The following is a 15,858-nucleotide window of genomic DNA, read 5'->3' on the forward strand; positions in this document are numbered from 1 at the left end:
TCATTTGATTAATGGGATGACATCATTAGAGAATGATGTGATTGACTTGACCCATCCGTTAGCTTAGCACGATGATTGTTTAGTTTGTTGCTATTGCTTTCTCCATAACTTATACATGTTCCTATGACTATGAGATAATGCAACTCCCGAATAATGGAGGAACACTTTGTGTGCTACCAAACGTCACAATGTAACTGGGTGATTATAAAGGTGCTCTACAGGTGTCTCCGATGGTGTTTGTTGAGTTGGTATAGATCGAGATTAGGATTTGTCACTCCAATTGTCAGAGAGGTATCTCCAGGCCCTCTCGGAACCCCCGGGGGAACTAATGGGCCAACATGGGCCTTGTGAGAGAGAGAGAGAGGAGGGGCCATAGGGCTGGGCGCGCCCCCCCTAGGGAGTCCGAATTGGACAAGGAGGGGGGGGGCGCCCCCTCTTTCCCTCCCTCTCTCCCTCTCTTTCCTTCCCCCTCCTTCTTCCTAGTTGGACTAAGAAAGGGGGAGTGCTACTCCTAAAGGAGCAAGGTCCGGACTTTCTGCTTGATAGGTTGGGCGTGTCGGTAGACAGCAAGGTGGTGCTCGATTACCTCCCTAGGAACACCGGGGATATCAGATGGTTGCTAGGAAAACACGTCGATATTCGCCCGCAGGAAGGCAATGAGCGCGCTTTCCTATTTGTCATCGAGGGTGGCGCTGATAGTGAAAGTACCGTCAACACCATACAACCCTACCAGGACCTTCTTCACTTGGGGAGCAATGACCTTGGATCTCTTGCTGTTGGAACTCTCCGGCAAGTCATGAACAGGCGCAACGCACTCCGAAGAGGTACGCTTCCTGGACTCCTTGCCAGCGTCCTTGCTACACTTCTTCTTTCCTCTGTCCTCATTGGCAGGAACTGCTACTGCTGCTGCCTCTGCCATGACTGCGTCCAGGTACATCTTGTCCACGCAAATGATAGCATCCTTCTCGTCTGATGGGATGGTAATAACTCCCATAGGCCCAGGCATCTTCAATGTGTTGTAGTCATAGTGGGATGCAGCCATGAATTTAGACAGGGCGAGGCGCCCAAGGATCCTATTGTACGACAGGGAGAGGTCGACCACATTAAACACAATCTTCTCAGTCCGGTAGTTCAGCTCTCCCACAAACGTCATCGACAGCGTGATCTTTCCCCTAGGACGACTCCTGCCAGGATTAACTCCTTGAAATGTGCCGGTAACCTCTAACTCTACCTCTGCTATTTGAAGTTTGCTGATGACTGCTGGGGAGATCAGATTCAACCTGGCCCCACCGTCCACCAACATTTTTGTGACCTTGAGGTTCCGAATTGTTGGAGAGACCAATAATGGCAACCATCCTACCGCTGTGGTATGGTCAGGATGATCCTCTTTGTTAAAGATGATTGGCACGCGTGACCATTTGAGTGGTTTTTGGGCCTCTGGCGCTGGTTCCACGGTGTTGACTTCTCGTGCCCACCGCTTGAGCTGGCCGTGAGAGGTGTGCAAATATGCACCCCCGTCAATGCAAAGGGCATCATTGGCCTTCTGAAACTCCTGCTCATTGGTTTCCTCTTCGTCACTTTCGTCACTCTCACCATCACAGGCTTCCTTCTCTCGACCTCTGGCGGGTTTTCCTTGGATCCGGAACAGTTTGCCATGGCGATTTACTTCACCGCCTTGGCCCTTACTACCAGCAATATTCTGACCTTTTTCCTTGTAACGCTTCTCATACTCTACTCTCTGTCTACTGACGAGCTACTCAACCTGATAACACTCCTGAAGGTCGTGGCCTTTGGTCCCACGAATCTTGCAATACGGCCCATCACATTTCCCTGTCTTCTCGGCAGCTGCGGCCTCCCGACAGTCAGCGCACACAGCAGCCTCCTTGCCGGGGACATCAGCCTTGGCCTTCTTGGCGGTACTAAGTGTACCCGATCCTTCAACAGTCATCGCTGCCTTATCCTTCCGCTTCTTATTGTGCTTCTTGCTCTTCTTCTGACTGGAAGATTCATCATCATCCTCTGAATCGATGTTGGTGCAATCTTCCACTCCAGGCAGATTCCTTCCCTCCTGCATTCGAGCAAACTTATCCACCGAGGTGTAAAGCTTCTTCATAGTCTTGGGAAAACGTACGTTCATCTTGGAACAGATCCGGCAATTGCACACATTGGACCGGAAGGTAGCTGTCACAACTACCGAATGGATATTTGGGATGTTCCTATTGACCTTGCTAAATCTCTGTAGATACTTACTGAGGGTCTCTACTTCCTTATGTTGGAGAAGCTGCAAGTCTCTGGGTCGGCCTGGCTCTTGATGGCCGCCGGTGAAGGCACCAATGAACTAGTGGCACAGGTGAGCCCACGACGAAATGGAGTTCTCCGGCATGTGTATTTGCCAAGACCTCACACTGGACTTGAGAGCCAAAGGGAAGTAGTTGGCAAACACCTTCTCATCTCTTCCCCCGATAGCCTAAACAACGATGGTGTAGATTCTTAGAAACTCTGTCAGGTTTAGCCTCCCATCGTACTTCTTAGGTATGTCTCTCTTGAACGTGCGAACGGACGGCCAACGGACTTGCCGCAAGTCTCGAGTAAAGGCAGGGCACCCAACCTTGAAAGGCAGGCACCTGCCAATATCGAGCGCAGGCTCATTGACACCGGGGCCATCACACCCATCGGTCTGGCAGTGGTCATCGTGGCGTCGCATAACGAAGGCACGCACACCTCCCCCTGCCTATCCTCCGGGGCTCGCTGTAGGCATGGACGTGCTCGAGGGTCAGGAGAGGCCATCGAGACATCGTCATGTTCTTGATTCTCCTACACTAGCGCTGGCTGCCATGGTGGGGACTGCATAGTGGGGCTGGCCACTTCCGTACGGCCAACAGCACGAGTCGTTGTCATTGCTTGGGGAGGTTGTGGCTAGCCAGTTCACTGCCAGCCCCCAGCCACAGCGAAACTGAGCAGACTTCTGATGGTGGCACGCCATTCATCCATCTGCTCGACCGTTGATGGAAACCTCAGCAGCAGCTGAGCCTGCGCCATGGCTTCTGTGGCTGTACTAGGCATTGATTGCTCCCTGACTATAGCGCCAGAAAACTCATGTATTCTAGGACTACGTCAGTATTTCCCCAAAGAGGAAGGGATGATGTAGCACAGCAAAGGTAGGTATGTCCCTCAGTGATGAAACCAAGGTTATCGAACAAGTAGGAGAACCAAGCAACACAGCATAAACAACACCTGCACACAAATAACAACACCTCGCAACCCGACGTGTTAAAGGGGTTGTCAATCCCTTTCAGGTAATGATGCCAGATATTTGTGGTAGATTGAAATAATAGATCGTAAATAAAATAAAGTACAACAATGTATTTTTGTATTTTTGGTTTAATACATCTGAGTAAAAATGCAAAGGAAAAGTAGATCGCAAGCAAATATATGAGAAAGAAGACCCGAGGGGCGTAGGTTTCACTAGGAGCTTCTCTCGAGAAATATAGCAAACGGTGGGTAAACAAATTACTGTTGGGCAAATGATAGAACCTCAAATAATTATGACGATATCCAGGCAATGATCATTACATAGGCATCACGCCCAAGATTAGTAGACCGACTCCTGCCTGCATCTACTACTATTACTCCACACATCAAACACCATCCAGCATGCATCTAATGTATTAAGTTCTTGGAAAAATGGAGTAATGCAATAAGAACAATGACATGATGCCAACAAGATCTGTTTATGAATTGTGTAGATATAGATCCCATATTTTTATCCGTAGTAGCAACGATACATATGTGTCGGTTCCCTTTCTGTCACTGGGATCAAGCACCTTAAGATCGAACCCACTACCAGGCACCTCTTCCCATTGCAAGATTATAAATAGATCAAGTTGGCTGTCACATCCTAGCTAGTTCATGCATTAGAGTGTTGCATCATGTTTACTTTTCCAGAAATTTGAAATGGGGATGACAGAACCCCCAGCACCCCCCCTAAAAACAACTAGGGTTTACTAAAATCATTTTCAATGAACCTGAAATGCCCTTCTAAAAAGTCCACCCTTTTTGTCTTGGGTTAGAACCTCTAACAAAATGGGTTCACAATTTTCTAGGTCATCACAAGATGATTGAATTAAATCATATGTAACTTGCATTTGGGCATTTAAATGCTAGTAAATTTTTGAAATGTCCAAATAATCCCAAACCGAAATGTTCCATGTTGGATATGTTCCATACAGTGAGCATGCGCAGTTTGGTGAATTTTGGAAATGCCTAGGTATTTTTAAATGCCACAAACTTGCAGAAATAAAAAGAAAAACAGAAAATAAAGGAAAAACAACTTACCTGGCCGCAACCCACCACCCAGCCCACCTGGCGGCCCAGCACTGTGCTGGCCCGTGCCAGCCAGCTGCTTCTTCCCCGCCAGGCAGGCAGGGAGGTGACGCCATCGTGCGCGAGCTCGCCACGGCGCCACCTGCTTGCCGCTTCGCCTATGGATGCACTGGACGACCTCCACGTCGCCTCCCCGAACCCCTGGACACATCCATTCTCCCCCTGCCTCTCTCCCTCGCTGTCTCCCACCATGGCCGACGCTGCCGCAGTCGCACCGCCGACGTAGACGCGCCAACCGTCGTCCCCGCGCCGCGCAACCGTGTCCAAAAGCTCCACCGCCCTCCTCTTCGTTGAGCAGGCCAAGCCCCGAGCGCTCGCTTGCCCCGAAGCCACTGCAACGACCTCGCCTGACTTCGCCACCGCTGGAGATCCCCTTCGCCGTCCCCGCCGCACCAGCTCGTCCCCGACCTCACCGTTTACTCCGTCGTGATCGCCGTGAGCTCAGCCACCTCTCCATCCTTCTCGTTCTCTCTCTCGAGCACCATAGCGACCGCACGAAGCTTAACCGCACGCGCTGCCGCTGAGCTCGTCGCCGACGACGCTCCGGCCACCCAACGGCCACACCACCTTATCCACTACACTCACCGCATTGCCAGGAACCCGTAGCACCACAGCACACCCCCTTATCGTGCCCCCTAGCGACGGGTTCGACCTCGCCCGAACTCCGGCAGACGCACAGCTCGTCACCGGCGTCGTTTCCAGTGACCCCGAGCCCAACCACCACCACCACTCGACGTGGCTCACACCCCGCATCACGTAGATGTGCTCCGCCATCGTTTTGGTCACTGGAGCACGAAAACTGCATCGCCATGCCGCGTCTGGCCTCGCCGGCGGCTAAACGCCGGCAAGTTTGACCCCGCTGACCTAGTTTTACCTCGGGTGGACCTAGTTTGACCCCCCTCGGTCTATGACAAGTGGGTCCCGCCTTGATAATTAACCCAGGTTTAGCACTAACTAAACTTAGTTAGTTTAAGTAACTACTGACAGACGGGACCCACTGGTCAGTTTGACCTAGACAGGCTCCGTTAACCGCTGACGTCACCATGATGCATTGCTGACGCGATAAGTATTTTCTTGATTTACTTTTATACAGGAAATTCCTGAAAATACTACAAACTTCAAAAAATCATAGAAATTAAACAGTAACTCCAAATGCAAATATTTATATATGAAATTTGATCAAAAAAATTCAATCTTTCCATTTGTACTGATTTCATGCATGTCAGAACAATTTAAACTTGTTGTTTAGATGAAACAAGCTAATGCACTAATATCACCTCTTATTTGGGGTTAGAATTTGAATCCTTGATTCAAATGAACTCAAACCAATCTGTCCTAAGTTGCATTAGCTAAAACACACTCATTTTGCCATGTCATTGCATGCATCATATTGTTACATATTGCCATGTGGTGATTGTGTTTCGATGTGTTCTTCGTGGTTGGTTCTGCCTCCGAGGATATTCACGAGTATCCAACTCAAGGGCAGTATCCCACTACCACTCTGTCAGGCAACCAACCCCATTGATTATTTCGATACAAACCCATCTTCTCGCTTCTGCTCTCGTTTATTGCATTAAGACAACGGGTTTCAAACTGCTTTGTGTTGCAGTAGTTGAACCCACTTCCTCTGCATTACCTGTCATTGCCATAGTAACTGGATGAAACCCACTAGCATGTGTAGGAGTTGATTGAGCCATGTTTGTGTTTCCTACCATGCTATGCTTGTAGTTAATGAACTAGAGTGAATGGTTGTGTCGGTATCGATGAGAGGCCATGCTGGAGTACATGGTGGGTTGTTTCATTGAGGCCGTCCTAAAGAACTGAGATCTGTATGTGTGATTTAAGATCAGCTACTACAACATGTTGGGCCCGAAACCAATGGACCCTCTCAACTTATTAACCACTCTTGTCCTCTGTCCAGGAGTTGCAAGTAGTTTCTGGTGTTTGTAGTATGCTGGGCGCCGTGCACAGCGCTGACCTTAGGGGTGGGCTGTGATGCAGTAGGCTCATGGTATGGTGTACCGAGTCGCCCGTTTGCTGTCTCGGGAAACCTGCACACATTTTTTGGGGCCGTTGAGGACATCCTGGCCGGATTTCCTTATAGATGGAACCTGAATAGGCGATAAACCTGGACTAGGCACTCGTGTGTTTAGTCAGGTCATGGCCGATACCCTCGCTGGGCTTCCGCTTGAAGATTGCCGAGTACATGTCGTGTAGCGGCGATAAGTGGTGAAAGCATGTGTGAAGAAGTACATCATTGTAGGGTATAAAACTATTCGAATAGCCGCGTCCGCGGTAAAGGACTACTTGGTCGCTTATGTAGTTCATAGACAAGTTAATGGTTACTACTAAAAGATTCAAGATAAGTGTGAGTACAGCAGATGGCCTTCTCGTAGGATGACGAGGGAGGATCCACGGTGGAGTATTGTGATGGTGATTAGTGGACTCGTGTGCGAAAACTATTTTACATGTGGTGTCTCGTAGGATAGCTTTCCAAGAGTCAAAGCTGGCTTGCTACAATAACTCCACTACCTTCTTGAGAATATGCATGTATAGTAGGATATGTTGTAAGAATTGGTGAGTACCGTTGTACTCATGTTTCTTCAATTACTATTTTCAGACGACAACACCGCCCCCTCCTACGGGATTTGTGTAGATCTCGACGTTGATGAGTGATTTTCCACCCCGGTTGTGATCTGAGCTTGTGAAGGGCCTGTGTAGATAGACAGGCTTCGTCAAGCCTTCTTTCTTTCTAGTTTTCTGTATTGAGACAAGTTTGCTTCCGCATGTGCTTTTATTTTTGTATGACTTGAGTGTCGGGTCATGTGACCCCTACCTGTATGAACATGTTATGTATGGCTCTTCGGAGCCTTTAAATAAAGTACTTTGAGTTGTAGAGCTTTGTTGTGATGCCATGTTGTATTTACACATATCGAGCATATTGTGTGTATGATTGAAATGCTTGGTATGTGTGGGATCCGACAATCTAGTTGTTTATCCTTGGCAGCCTCTCTTATGGGGAAATGTAGTCTAGTGCTTCCATGGGCCATAGTAGTCCGCTACAGCCCGGTTCACCGGAGTCCTGCTAGCCCAGCACTACTGCTCCGGAACACTTGACTGGCCGGCATTTGTTTCACTTTGTTCCTGTGTCTGTCCCTTCGGGGAAATGTCACAAGGTGACATCCGGAGTCCTGCCTTGCCTCCTACAGGCCCGGTTCCCGGAGTCCTGTTAGCCCAGTGCTATAGCCCGGATTCACACGCTGTTGTCCGTCATGCTCGATGTTGATTCATGTATGCCTGTCCCCGTAAGATTGTGCCGCTTTCGGTTCACGACTAGCCATGTCGGCCCGGGTTCTCAGTCATATGGATGCTAGCGACACTATCATATACGTGAGCGAAAAGGCACAAACGGTCCGGGGCCATGGTAAGGCGACACCCGTGGGAATACCGTGCGTGAGGCCACAAAGTGGTATGAGGTGTTACAGGCTAGATCGGTGTCACATAGAATCGGGGTCCTGACAGCGTTGGCATCAGAGCAGGACTGCTTGTGGGTTCGTTGAGACAAATTGGTCGATGTCGAGTCTAGAAATGCTTTAGTTTTATGTAGGGGAATTGATTGTGGGAGGGAACGTAAGGCTCTTTTTACTCCTTTACCTTATGCCCTCTTATCTGAGTCATTCTCTTCTCATTCTACATGGGTTAAGGACTAGGCTCTCTTCTCTCTATCAGGTTCACGTGTTGCTAATCTATAGTAACTTATAGGATTGTTGCTTACAACCCTCAGTTCAGTTTCTACTACTTTTAGTATGTTGTCAGTTGAACCAGAACATTGATATGATGTTTTTGAGTGGTTTTGCCAACTGTTGTGAATGCCTCAAATCTTTTTCTGAGCATTTACAGCCGTTATGCTGTCCGATTTCTCCTAGAAAATTCTAATGCCTTTGCATTATTTCGTGCTTTCAGATGGCCAACCGTTCCCAGAATGAAGTGGTTCGTCTGACTCGATGCCTCGATGTACCTGGTCACATGGCCATGCTAGTCCGAATGATGGTCGAGATAGGCTATCGATGGTATCCTGATTATACCGTCGAGGAGCAGTTTCGAGACTTCAATCAGAGCCAATACCTTTGTACAGTCAGGATATACCCTTCTTATCATGGAGCTACTGAACCCCTCCATTGCTCTTATGGACTTGGGGTTACCATCGAGATGTCCGTGCAGGACACAGCTTACTCGATGATGACTATCATACGAGCCAGAACTGCCTTGCTTTGGAACACTGATTTCCGCAATATGCCAGCATCACTCCCTAGGGCACAAGGGTACTATCAGGCTATGTACTGTGACTCTACACATGAGGATTCACTACTCCGCACCACCACAGAGATGCTTGAGGACAAGGACCGTGAGAATCATGCCTTGTGAATGGAGCTCTTCAACTCTCATTCTGATCACTAGGCCACGCTGACACGGTTTGCACCAGTCGTGCAAGCTGGGTATATGGACATGAGGGACTTGTACCCCGTGCGGTTTGGTCTGCCAGATTGTATGGACTGGCGTCATGTAGGAGGCATCACCCCTCCTCGTGGACCCCGTCTGCCACCGTTTGTTGGGCCAAGGCCACATCCGAGTCCCTATGGACCGCAAGCTCCACAAGACCGACTGTTTCTAGATGATCATGTTCAGCTTCCAGGACATGGTGGTGATCCCTATGAAGATTACTACGGAGACGTCTGAGTTGGTAGTAGCTTCACTAGTATTGTAATAATTGTATTCTCCACAGTCCTGCGTGACTCGTGGGATACAACTTGGTGTGTATCACGTTCCGAAGGTGTAGAAAAATAATGTATAGGAGCTTGGAATGCCTCCGATGAGATGTATCGTCTGTCACCGTAGTTGTACTCTAGCCTGGGCTTGTACTAAACTATGTATGGTGTGTATGACCGGTGGTATATATATGGCAGATTCTATATTACCATGTCGTGCAAATGAACATCTCAGCATTTCATGTCATCCATTACATTCTGCACTTCCTTGCCAGCATTTTTCCATCCTTGTCTAAACCGTTGTCTTGTCTTTCCTAGGATGGTTAATACCCGCAACAACCCTGCTGCCCCGGAGCAGGGTGAAGCCAGTGCAGCTAGGGATGGGAATCTGCCTCACCTGCCTTCTCTGGCAGAAGTTATGATGGAGGCAGAAAGAAAAAAGTGTGAGACCAACCGCTTGCTAGAACGAATTGAGTAGAATATTGCACGTCATCAGAGGAACGACTTGGTGTCAATCAATGACTTTGTCAAGTTGTACCCACCAAAGTTTAATCATTCCATCGAGCCCCTCAATGCGGATGATTGGCTTCGCAGCATCATGCATACGCTACGTTCTACCAATGTAGCCGAAGATGATTAGGTTACCTACGCTGCCTATCACCTCGAAGGCCCTACTAGCCTTTGGTGGGAAAACTTTGAGGCTATGCGCCCAGCTGGCAAAATCACTACTTGGGCTGAATACAGTGAGGCTTTCCGTGAGCATCACATTCCGGAGGGTCTCATGGATCGTAAGCGGGAAGAATTCTGCAATTTCACCCAAGGCAGACTGACCGTTGATGCATACAACTGGGAGTTTGGAAATCTGGCACGTTATGCTCCTGAAGAGGTATCCACCGATGCCAAGAAGCAGGCAAGGTTCCTCAAGGGACTTAGCCCCGAGCTTCGCCGTGATCTTCGTTTGCACGTGTGCACCTCCTTCTAGAAGCTGGTCAATAAGGCCATCAGTGCTGAGACAGGTCAGACTGACTATGACGCTTCATGCAAGCACTCCCGTGACCTTGGTTCTTCATCCGGCTCTGGATCTCAGAAACGCTGGGTCTGCATTCCAAACACAGCTCTGCCACCCAAGTTCACTCCGAGGGCATCCTTTGAGGTGCCTCGCCCCAACCAGTAGTATGCACCGCCCAAGGCCTATGGTGGCCCTGCTGCTAATGCTGCTCCATGCCCCAATGTTGTGACATGCTTCATGTGTGGAGAGACGGGTCACTACCTGCGCGAGTGCCCCCAGAACAACCCCAATCAGCCCGAAAAGTCCGTTGGTCATGGCAAGCCAGCGGGAAAGACTTACTACCCCAAGCCCGCCACCGCTGCATGTGGCCATGTCAACTATGTCTCAGCTAAGGAGACTCATGATGATCCCAATGTCGTCCTTGGTACGCTCCTTGTTAATTGCCATCCGGCAACTGTTCTTTTCGATACTGGAGCATCTCATTCATTTATCTTTGAGAGCTATGCTCGATTGCACAACACCACATTTTGTGACATGCCCATCTCCATGGTAATTCAAACCCCTGGTTCAAAGTGGCAAACCTCTAGGATAAGCCATGTAAATGAAATTCTTGTCGACAAATTGGTCTTCCTTGCATCACTAATAGCTCTCAAGTCCTCGGACATAAACATCATCTTGGGTATGGATTGGATGTCATCCCACTATGCTAAGATTCATTGCTCTACTAGAACTATTCAACTTACTTATCCATCAGGCAAGACAGTCAATGTTTTAACCCGAGTGTCTGAGCATCAGCTCTACTCCCTAAATGCCAACCCTCTTCCTGACCTTGAAGATATTCCGGTAGTCCGTGACTTCTCGAATGTCTTTCCAGAAGAACTGCCAGGTGTTCCACCTGACAGGGATGTCGAGTTCATGATAGACCTTGTTCCCGGAAACGTCCCAATTTCTAGATGACCCTATAAGATGGCGCCCTTAGAACTAGCTGAGCTTAAGAAACAACTCGATGAGACCTTGAAAAAGGGTTTCATCCATCCTAGTTCTTCTCCATGGGCTTGCCCCGTCCTCTTCGTCAAGAAGAAGGATGGAACGGATCGGATGGTTGTAGATTACCGACCTGTCAACTTAGTCACTATCAAGAACAAGTATCCGCTCCCAGGATCAACGATCTGTATGATCAGCTCGCAGGATCCTCAGTCTTTTCCCAAATAGATTTGAGGTTGGGCTACTATCAAATCAAAATTAAGAACAGGGACATTCCTAAAACGGCCTTTGTCACTTGTTATGGCCAATACGAGTACACCATCATGTCCTTTGGTTTAACCAATGCTCCAGCCACCTTCTCTCGGTTAATGAACTTGATCTTCATGGAGTATTTGGATAAATTCGTCGTGGTATACCTCGATGATATACTCATCTACTCCAATAATGAGGAAGAACATGCCAAGCATCTTAGGCTAGTATTGATGAAACTTTGAGAGCATCGCCTTTATGCCAAATTCTCCATATGTAAGTTCCGGTTGCCAGAAGTGACCTATCTAGGCCACGTAATTTCTGGTAAGGGTATTTCTGTCAATCCCGAGCGAGTTCAAGCCGTCCTTGATTGGACTCCACCTGAAACGGTCAAGCAAGTTCGGAGTTTCCTTGGCTTAGAGAGCTACTGTTGCCGCTTCGTCAAGAATTTCTCCAAGGTTGCTAAACCTCTAACTAAACTCCTCAAGAAAGATAAAAAGTTCGAGTGGACCCCACAGTGCGAGTTCAGCTTTCAGGAACTGAAAAGACACCTGACATCTGCTCCCGTACTCGTGCCACCAGATTTTTCAAAGGACTTTGTTATCTATTGCGACGCCTCGCGACAAGGACTAGGTTGCATACTCATGCAAGATCATCATGTGATTGCCTACGCTTCCCGACAGTTGCGTCCACATGAGGATAACTATCCCACACATGATCTAGAGCTTGCAACTATAGTCCATGCACTCAAAACCTGGCAACATTACCTTCTCGGTAATCGTTGCGAGATTTACACCGATCACCAAAGTCTGAAATATATCTTCACCCAACCGGATTTAAATCTCAGGCAAAGACGTTGGGTCGAGTTGATCACACATTATGACTTAGGAATAACTCACACCCCGGGAAAAGCCAATGTTATGGCTGATGCACTAAGTCGTAAATCCTATTGTAACAACCTGATGTTACAGCAAGGTCAACCACTTCTCCACGAGGAATTTCGTAATATTAACCTTCACATTGTTCCTCGAGGATTCCTATCCACCCTGGTGGCGAAACCTACCCTTACGGATCGGATCATCAAAGCACAGAAGTTAGATCCGAGAATCTCCCGTATTAAGAGAAACATCAAGAAAGGAGTCACGTATTGTTTCTCCGTTGATGATCAAGGTGTTGTGTTCTTTGGAGACCGTCTAGTGGTTCCCAAGGTACGCAACTTGAGGTGGTTGATCCTTAAGGAAGCTCATGAATCCCCTCTCACCATTCATCCCGGTAGCACTAAAATGTATCAAGACCTACGCCAGAGGTTTTGGTGGACTAGGATGAAGAGAGAAATTGCTCAATACATTGCTAATTGCGACGTCTGTCGTCGTGTTAAAGAAGAGCATCAATGGCCTGCTGGCACCCTTCAACCTTTGGCTATTCCTGAATGGAAATGGGATAAGATCGGTATGGATTTCATCACCGGGTTTCCTAGGACCAAGAGAGGGAATAATGCTATCTTCGTTGTTGTCGATCGTCTTTCCAAAGTAGGCCATTTCCTAACTGTTCGTGAGAGTATAACCGCTAGCCAGCTAGCTGACTTGTACATCTCCCGAATAGTGTCTCTTCATGGTGTTCCATTGGAGGCTAACTCAGACTGTGGAAGTCTCTTCACCTCTCGATATTGGGAGAGTTTCCAAAATGCTATGGGAACTCGTCTCTCCTTTAGCACTGCCTTCCACCCCCAATCAAGTGGTCAAGTAGAAGGAGTCAATCAAATTCTGGAGGATATGCTCCGAGCTTCTGTCATCTCTTTCGGTATGGATTGGGAGAAATGCATTCCATTCGCCGAGTGCTCTTATAACAATAGTTATCAAGCTAGCTTGGGCAAAGCTCCTTTCGAAGTTCTCTATGGACGAGAATGTCGAACGCCTCTTAACTGGTCAGAAACAGGGGAAAGACAACTCTTTGCCCCGGATATGATTCAGGAAGCAGAAGCGCAGGTTGGCATTATTCGTGAGAAATTGAAAACAGCCCAATCTCGTCAAAAGAGCCAATATGACCGCAACCATAAGCTCATGACTTATGAAGTTGGCAAGAAAGCTTACCTCCAGGTTACTCCTTTGAAGGGAACCCATCGTTTCGGTATCAAAGGCAAATTGGCTCCTCGTTACATTGGACCCTTTCGCATTCTTGCCAAACAAGGAGAAGTTGCCTACCAATTGGAACTACCTCCGCATCTTTCTAGAGTTCACAATGTCTTCCACATTTCCCAACTCAGGCGTTGCTTCGCGGATCCTATCCGTGGAGTGGACCACGAAACGCTTGATCTCCAAGATAATCTCACATATCGAGATTTTCCCGTTCGCATCCTTGCTCAAGCCGAGCGTACCACCCGACGCCAGAATATCAAGTTTCTCAAGGTTCAATGGTTGGACCATTCCGAGAAAGAAGCTACTTGGGAAAGGGAGGATCATCTTCGACTTGAGTACCCCACCTTCTTCCCGACGGATCCTAAATCTCGGGACGAGATTCTTTTGAGTGGGGTTGAATTGTCACATCCTAGCTAGTTCATGCATTAGAGTGTTGCACCATGTTTACTTTTCCAGAAATTTGAAATTGAGATAATAGAACCCCCAACACCCCCCTGAAAACAACTAGGGTTTACTAAAATCATTTTCAATGAACCTAAAATGCCCTTCTAAAAAGTCCACCCTTTTTGTCTTGGGTTACAACCTTTGACAAAATGGGTTCACAATTTTCTAGGTCATCACAAGATAATTGAATTAAATCATATGTAACTTGCATTTGGGCATTAAAATGCTAGTAAATATTTTAAATGTCCAAATAATCCCAAACTGAAATGTTCCATGTTGGATATGTTCCATAAAGTGAGCATGTGTAGTTTGGTGAATTTTGGAAATGCCTAGATATTTTTTAGAAATGCCACAAACTTGCAGAAATGAAAGAAAACAAAAAAATAAAGGAAAAACAACTTACCTGGCCGAAACCCACCACCCAGCCCACCTGGCGGCCCAGCACTGTGCTGGCCCATGCCACCCAGCTGCTTCTTCCCTGCCAGGCAGGCAGGGAGGTGACGCCGGCGTGCGCGAGCTCGCCACGGCGCCACCTGCTTGCCGCTTTGCCTCTGGACGCGCTGGACGACCTCCACGTCGCCTCCCCGAACCCCTGGACACATCCATTCTCCCCTGCCTCTCTCCCTCAGCCTCTCCCACCATGGACGATGTTGCCACAGCCGCACCGCCGACGTAGACGCGCCCACCGTCGTCCGGCGCCACGCCACCGTGTCTAGATGCTCTGCCGCCCTCCTCTCCGTTGAGAAGGACAAGCCCCGAGTGCTCGCTTGCCCCGAAGCCACTTCAACGACCTCGCCCGACTCCGCCACCACCGGAGATCCCCTTCGCCGTCCCCGCCACACCAGCTCGTCCCCGACCTCGCCGTCTGCTCCGTCGTGATCGCCGTGAGCCTAGCCACCTCCCCATCCTTCCTGTTCTCTCTCTCTCGAGCACCATAGCGACCGCACGAAGCTTCGTAGCACGCGCCACCGCCGAGCTCGTCACCGACGACGCTCCAGCCACCCAACGACCACACCACCTTGTCCACTACACTCACCGCATCGCCAGGAACCCGTAGCACCACCGCACGCCCCTGGCAGTGCCCCCTAGCGACGGGTTCGACCTCGCCCGAACTCCGGCAGCCGCACAATTCGTCACTAGCGTCGTTTCCGGCGATCCCGAGCCCAACCGCCAGCACCACTCGACGCGGCTCACACCCCGCATCACATAGACGTGCTCTGTCGTCGTTTTGGTTGTCGCCGGAGCCCGAAAACCGCATCGCCCCACCGCGTCTGACCCAGTTTGACCTTGGGTGGGCCCAGTTTGACCCCCCTGGGTCTATGACAAGTGGGTCCCGCCTTGCTAATTAACCCAGGTTTAGTGCTAACTAAACTTAGTTAGTTTAACTAACTACTGACAGACGGGACCCACTAGTCAGTTTGACCTGGACCGGCTCCATTGACCGCTGACGTCACCATGACGCATTGATGACGCGATAAGTATTTTCTGGATTTACTTTTATATAGGAAATTCCAGAAAATACTATAAACTTCAAAAATCATAGAAATTAATCTGTAACTCCAAATGCAAAGATTTATATATGAAATTTGATCAGAAAAATTCAATCCTTCCATCTGTACTGGTTTCATGCATGTAAGAACACTTTAACCTTGCTGTTTAGATGAAACAAGCTAATTCACTAATATCACCTCTTATTTTGGGTTAGCATTTGAATCCTTTATTCAAATGAACTCAAACCAATATGTCCTAAGTTGCATTTGACAAAACACACTCATTTTGCCATGTCATTGCATGCATCATATTGTTGCATATTGCCATGTGGTGATTGTGTTTCGATGTGTTCTTCGTGGTAGGTTCTGCCTCCGAGGATATTCACGAGTATCCAACA

This window comes from Triticum urartu, chromosome 4, assembly GCF_003073215.2.
Source record: "Triticum urartu cultivar G1812 chromosome 4, Tu2.1, whole genome shotgun sequence".
In the NCBI taxonomy this organism is placed as follows: domain Eukaryota; kingdom Viridiplantae; phylum Streptophyta; class Magnoliopsida; order Poales; family Poaceae; genus Triticum; species Triticum urartu.